Below are 7,664 nucleotides of genomic sequence, written 5' to 3' on the forward strand. Positions count from 1 at the left end.
TGCCTACAGCACTGGTCTTCCTAGGTGGTCTCCCATCCAAGTACTAACCAGGCCTGACCCTGCTTAGCTTCCGAGATCAGACGGGATTAGGCTTGTTCAGGGTAGCATGGCCGTAGACTACATATTCTTAACATATAGTTGTTAGCATGAAGCAATTATTACTTCATAAAAGGTTATATTTTATTTAAAGTATTTTGCAATGCTCATTATAGGGAAAAAAAAAGGGCTTGGGTCCTTTAAGAAGGAACCAATTAGAGGCTGAGGGCTGATGAAGGTTGTAACCACTGCGGAGGCCTGTCTTGCAGGAACACGACCTGGTCCATCGTAGTAAGGCATTAATAAGCAAGGATTAGAGCAAATCAGGTGGTAGTAACTAATCGTGATGCAAAATGGCCCGAGTTATATCTCTCTGATAGAACAAAGACATCGGGGAGAAACCCATTTACAGATTTAGGAAGGTTGCTGAAGTTTTGATTCAGTATCAGGAAAGATCAAGGGCTGGAGTCAAACCTGCACAGATCTTGCCCATTCCAGGAAAGTCAGACACTCTCCGGAGAAAGCTACAGGTCCCGTCTCCATAACACGCCCCAGTGCGCCTCTCTACACACTGTTGCAAACGATTCCAGGGCTGATTACAGGGCTTCCGGGTTCCCTTCTTCCATGCACTCCCAGTTCCCCAGCCCCAGAGTAAGAGCCATTACCTTCTATCTGAATGGCCCTTTGAAAAAGCTAAGTGCTAGGTGAAAGGGACAGTGACAACTTCTTTTTTATTGAATGACTAAAACTCACTTGAAACAACAACAACAACAACAAACGATCTGAACTAGAGTGAAGAATAGTTATTGGTGGAAGAAACTAAAATATCGAGGTTTACTGAATGAAAAGAACAGTTGGTCAGGAAACCCTGGCTGGATTCTAGGCCATCGATGTGTGGTCATGTGGCTACAAGTTAGTCTCTGGACATCTCTCAGCCTCGGTTTTCTTGCGAGCCTCCTTGGAAGGAACGGAACCCCCTTTATGGCTCCCTTATGAGCGATCAATAGTCCTATTGATACCCTGGATCTCAAATCACTGTATGAACTGTCCTATGACTAGATGGTGATATTAATATGAAAAATAAATGTAGTGATGAGGATGCCTAAGCATTTATATTTTTAGAACTTTGTTCTGAATTTTGAGAATGTTAATACATTCTAATAGAAAGTATACTTTATGAAGAAAAAAAAAGGCTCCTGTTCTATTCTACGTTTAAATTTTCATATCTAGCTGAAAGCTTAACATAGAAGTTGCAAACTGGCCCACAAACATGTGTTATTTCGCCTGCAGGGTGTTAAACAAGTTTTGTTTGTTTTTAAAATCAATTACCAACATTTAAAACTAGATTTCCCATAAAAATTAAAACAAAAACAAAAATCCCACCAAAATCTAGATTTCAGCTTCTCTTCAGAAACTAGAAGTACTGCTTCTGCTGGCAAAGCTGGTTGGGATTCCCACTGCTCCCCACTCCTGGGTAGTTTGCTCCCCCGGCCAGCCACAGCCAAGGTACCCCAAGATGTCGCTTTCCCTCTGGGAGGCCTAGAGTTTCACATAGCAACTTCCTTGAAAAAAAATCTGTAAGGAGATAGCAAATACTTGGTAGATGCTCAAATGGGGGTGTCTGGTCTCTTACTTATAGCTGAGTCTACTTGCCCAAGTGTGGTGAATATAAATTTCTTTCTTGTAAAATGAGCACAGAATTCTTGTGAAGATTCAATTAGATGGCATAGGTGTGAACACCTATGAGTCACCCCTTGGTTGCCGACACACGGTATCTCTGAGCAGGGACAATCAGACCATTCAGGGCATCACCAAGATTCTGATGAATAATACGCAGGCCGAATTTCAGGAGCGATGGTCACAGTTGGGCACAAGATCCCTATAGCAGCTGAGCTCCTGAGAGAATCAGGCTAAGGAAGAAAGTGCTCCCTGAGACCATGGTTTCTGAGAACAAGGATGAAGTCTCCCGGACTTGAACAAGAAGACCTGGAATCCAAGAGGGCAACAGACACTTAGGGTCACGTAGGTGCCCTTGGCCTTCAGTAAATCACTCCTATGTCATCAGGAGTGCTAGAAAGCTTGGTGATATGTGACAGGCAAAGAGATGTCTCTTTGTTTTACCAGGGCCACATGTAGCAGATTTGATGTGGACCTGTGTCTGCTCCAAAGAAACATTAACTAGTGGCAGCTTGGTGCATTTGCCCCAAGCGCTCACTTTCCGTGTAAATGCACAGCTGACTTCCAGGAGCCTGAAGACCTATAGCATAGGCTGAGCTTCTGTGGAGTGAGAGGGAGGCAGCTGCCAGGCATTGCTATGACCCTGATTGGCGTTATCTCTGAGGATATCGCCAATCCTTAGAAGCCATGCCTGGGAATGATCTCACTGCTTTCTTCTTCCTGCCAAGGATTCCACCCAACTGTTTTATAGGAAGTTGCCTTCCATCTGAGCAGAAGGAGACCTTCCCTGGGTCAAACAAAAGATGAGTAAATGATTATTGGCTGCCATAAAAGGATCCCGTAGAACGTTTATATTGGCCTGCAGAAAGCATCTGACTTTTACACATCTGTCTTTAGTTCATTTGTTGCAGGTTGAAGGCTGCCAAAGACATTTAATGACGTCGGGGTAGGGTTCGCCTTGGGGACTGGGCTAGCTAAGGATTTGGGATTTCCCCATGCTTTCTTCCTCCATCTCATGACCTGACAAAAGCAACTCTCTGAGTCACACACCGAGGGGACTTGTATTGAGGAAATAATCCATTTGCTATTACAAACTGGGGGAGGGTCCCTTAGAAAGAAAGCCAGGGCTCTTTCCTGGGTGGGCAAATTGTGCAGTAATGAGCCCTGCACTGGGGATATTGAAATGAAAAGGGCTACATTTCTGACAGAGAAATTCAAGGTCATCTAAGTTCTAGCTGTAGCCAAGGGAGAGATTCTGAACCAGGGTGAGAGGGTCCCCAAGGAGCCTGGATTCAGGGAGATCTGGGCTGGAGTGCTTTTGGTGGCCACAGGCAGTCAGGGTCCCTGAAGGAGATGCCTGCCACCCCCTCCCAAGGGAAGCTATCTGCTCTGCAAAAAGGCTTGAATTTCCTAAAATGGCTCCAGTCTCCAAGGAATTCTTGGATGGATACTCTCTATAGATGGACTCTGGCATCGGAATATTAACTATCTTGACTGTTGCCCACACCTGCTTCTAAGAGATCTCACGGGCTCTGGAAATCTTGAGCTTGGATGGCTCCCTGTTGCCCTTCAGTTCTGCTTACACACACACACACACACACACACACACACAGCTAAGATTATCCCCTTGACCTCTGGGGCAACCAACTCTGGGTACTACGACTTGGACAATGCTTACTCTCCTACCCCCAAATCTGGAGAACTGCACCCTTTAGCAAATGCATTGATAAAACACACACACACACAAACACCCTGCCATTTAATATAGCCTTGTTCTCTGCATGGAATGTGCAGAAATATCACACCGTCTCATGGATGAGATGGTAATGACCAGAGCTTTTCTGGCCAGACTGGGAAAACCAAACCAGAACGTTTCTTGGGGCCTCTTTCATCCCTAGAATCCAAGATTCTGAGATCCTTCCAAAAATACACAAAAGTGACCTTTTCTAAAAACAAATTGTCGCTCACACAAGATTACTGATGACTGAACCAAGTACAGAATCTTATTTAGTTCTGGCCCCAGGAGGGCCTTTTAATTTGCTTTTTTAGGTGAAAACTTTTTTCTCCATTAAACACCGCATAAAAACGACAAGATTCTTTACTTAATGTTAATGTTACCACAGCAAACAAAGGTGGAGGCTTATGAAAATCTGAAACAAATATGTAGCCTGTTCTTTCAAAAAAGTCAATGCAAAAAAAAGAAAGAGGCATCCTCATTCTCCACCATCCCCGTGGGCCATGCAGCCTGGGGCCGGCCTCTGGCACAGTCCCTCTGGTCCCCTCCCCCTGGGTGGGGCTTTGCTCAGTCTCCCCAGGGCCCGGAGGCCTTCTTTCTCCCCTTGCTCTGCCAGCTGAAGTTTCCTCGTCCATAAAGTCCCCACAGTGCAAATCTTCCTTTCAGAAAACTCACAGCTGGAAAACTTCATCTCCTCCTCTCTGATTCCCAGCCCTTCCTCTGCTGAAGCAGCTCTGCAGCTTAAATCCCATTGTGTGGTTTGTACCTGTGTCTGTCTCCACCGCCGGACTTAACTGTCACTGTTGCCCCACTGGCCCTCGCACAGGTTAGACATAGTCCATACATTTTTGTAAAGTTTAAGTGAATTGAAGAAGGGTGACAATTCCCCTGCTCCAGATACATGTCTCTACCACAGATCACTTGGAATGTCTATGAAAGTGGCAGGGCCTTACTTAACGTCATCAGGGTTTCTCAACCTCGGCGCTAGTGACATCTGGGCTGGACCATTCTTTGTTGTGGGGGTCTGTCCTGTGCATCGTAGGGTGTGTAACAGCGTCTACCATGGGTGTCGATATCACTCCCTCACCTCCCAAGCTGTGACAACCAGAAATATCACCAGACACTGTCGATGTCTCCGGAGGGCAGAAATGGCCCCAGCTGATAACCACTGCTGGAGGTGATTCCCGAAGGAGGCTGAGAGGAAATATTAGACGCCTTGCCCGATGAGGAGCCCACGCAGACTGGCTCCTCACTCCCATAATCACTGTGTTAGTACAGCGGTATAAAGCAGCTATTTATACCTTCTGGCCAAATATTTTACCCTGACAGGTCGTCACAGTGCTCATCGAACACTGCAATTTTCTTAAGTGCAGTGGGGGAAGAGAGAACTGGGTAAGGCCCATCCCCTGTGAAATGCGAATAGTTTTTGGAGGGAGGTCTTAGTTTTGGAGATAGCACGACAGATACTAGGAGGTGCCTGTGCTCACGCAAGGAAGACCACAGAGGCAAAAAGTCACAACAGCAAAAGCTGAAATGAAAGACATATTTTTCCTTAGCAGATTATGGGGGACCATCACTGCTTAATAAATTAACATATACAAAACAGGGATGGTGTACATCGATTTTGGTACAAGCCTTGGAGCTGTGGGTGCAGATGGTTTGAATATTTTGGTGTGCATGAAGGTAACCTCCGGGTATTGTCACCCGGCCTCCCGGGGCTGAGGCCGTTCATCAGCCGCGGAGCAGCCCACAGTCAGGCAGAGCTGTGGAGAAAGGCATTTGCTTAAACATGGCAAATCATATTTGAACAAACCCCGAGCCCTGCTTTTCTTTGAAGCGGTTACACTCTGTCACGTAAGGTTGCTCAGTCGGAGCAATGCCCAAGTGGCCAGAATAGACTCATGGGCCTGGGTCTGGGGAAGCTGTGGGATTGTTTTTTATTCCTCACTGAGGCAGGAAAGATGGGCTTTTGAGGCAGTGACTGAGGCGTCACGCATTAATGACTACGCAGGGACTTTCATTTCACACGTTGCGTTCTGACAGTGAAAACCGGGGCTGTTATGTAAGGTGCTGGCTCAATGCCCTTCCATGCATGACTCCTTCCTCATCACATCGTTTACCTGTTGGGAGGCCAAGGCCTGCAGAGTCGTGGGAAAGCTTGAGTAAGGGCCTGTGGTTTGGTGCAAAGCATCTCAGGACGAGATATGAAAAGGACTGACGCAGCTGCAGCGATGAGGAGGTCTGCCTGCGATGGTGAATAGCACCTGGCTGCTCTCGCACTTGACTTTGTGTTGGCTGCATTCAGCGTTGGGGAACCAGCTGGGGGCCTCTGATGAGAAAAATCAAAGAGTCAAGGCAATAAGCAGGTGGTTGATATTCCATTCTCTTCTCTGACACCAGGAGGAAAACTCACTTAAGTCCTGGCAAGAAATGCAATTGGACTTTACAAAGCACTGTTTCTTCAGAAGCCAAACATCGTAGCAAGGGCAAGAATTACAAGAATTATCGTTTCTGCTCTGACGCACAGGTATTGACAGAAGAGGTATTTCCCATGGAGATTGTGCACTTCTAAGGACAAATCTGCAAAATAGGCATCAAAAGAGACGTGGGACCTGGGCAAGGAGCCCCAGCAATGTGCCACTCAGAGCAGCCTGGAGGAGCCTCTCTCTTCCAACGAAAAAGCTCACGATCACCATACCTGTGGCAGCTGCCTGGCAGCTGAGTTGAAAGGATCAGTGTAAACAGTGGCTCTTAGCATGGAGTCAGTGGCTGGACAGGTTTCATGGCGCTGTGAGGCCCTGAAGTGAGCATGAGCATTTTGTCTGATGGGTTTAGGTTCACGTTTCCAGGGAGAGGGTCCTAACTTTTACTCCATTCTCAAAGAGTAATTTTTCTTAAAAGACTAAGAACTATTGCTTTACATAATGTGTGAAAGTGATATATAACTGGAAGTACCCCCAAACTAAAGCTGTTATCAGCAATGACTTTAGGGGAGAAAAGGGTGCAGAGGAACAACTACTATGTGTTAGGGACTGTGGGGTCTCACAGGGAAGGAGGGACCCTCGTGGAGCACATGACAGACACCTGGACATGAGAGCAAAACGAGTCAAAAGTTGGAAAGAAAAGGTAACTATAGACAACACGGCCGAGAGGTCAGAAAATTTTAAATGGCTCTCAAACTCCGAAGTGGGAAATGGACTTCCAGTGGCAGCGACAGTGACAGTGGCGACCGTGGCATTGATTAGGGCTGGGCTAGAGGAAGGGCAGGACTGGGCTCCAGGAAAAGGCCAAGAAAGGCCTGGGGGGTCAGAAGGACGGGCTACAGGGAGAGCCCGGCAGAGCTAGCAGGTGCGTGTAGACACATTACGGATGTGGGGACTCTCTGAGCGGGACCAGGGGTTCCAGAGAAGGAGGAGGTTCTCTGGGTGACGGTCCGTCAGCGATGCCCTGGCCTGCCATGTGGCTTCCCTGGAGAAGCCCCGTGGGCAGAATGGAGCCTGCCTGGGACAGAAGTTCTTTTCCTTGGGAGCACATCCCAGTGACTCAGAAGTTCCAGGCAGGAAGCACTCCATCTCTACACTACCTCTTGCTGTGATGCATCCAGGCTGCCTCTGCGCAGTTAGCAAAGTCCTTTTGGAAATAATTTGATACTTCAGAAAAATATGTGTTCATCATGGGAAAAATCTGAACGTTTTCAATGTCTCTGTTCTTATCCTAAATTCTTCATGAGGTGGGGGCCACTGTGCCCCTTCCTGTGCCCGGCTGTCTTAGGTCCTGCTCTGACCCTAGGCCTGCTGATGGACAAGGCCACCTCTCCCCAGTTCTGCAGGGTTCTGGAACAAATGCTGCCTCTCCACGCCCCTCCCAGGGGCCGGAAGGGCTTTCTTGGGAACTCTTGGCATCTTAACGCAGCCCTGTGGATGTAAAGATCTGTAGCCTTTTCTTGAGTGTGCTCTTGAAGGCAGAAATTGACTCTGGTGACTAGGGCAGGACCGCTCTCCTCACCTTGTGCCCCCAAACCCACTTCCGAAGGGAGCGAACCTACAATCCTGATCGCTGGAAGGGAATATTTTAATCAGTCTCATCTGCCACACCCTAAGACGACTCTTCAAGTAAGGAGTAAGGGAAGCAAGGGGACCAGAGACCAGGGCTGCTGGCCTCTTTCCAGAAAGAACAGACTCTGCCATCCCTGACCATTCTCTTGTCCTCATATGAG

The 7,664-nt window shown here is 47.5% G+C and overlaps 1 pseudogene; it reads right to left on the reverse strand.

Moving 5' to 3' along the window:
• Positions 1-118, reverse strand: LOC112476933 (annotated as a pseudogene).
• Between the last annotated feature and the right edge of the window lie 7,546 nt (positions 119-7,664).

Source organism: Pteropus alecto, unplaced genomic scaffold (assembly GCF_000325575.1).
Source record: "Pteropus alecto unplaced genomic scaffold, ASM32557v1 scaffold81, whole genome shotgun sequence".
NCBI lineage: Eukaryota > Metazoa > Chordata > Mammalia > Chiroptera > Pteropodidae > Pteropus > Pteropus alecto.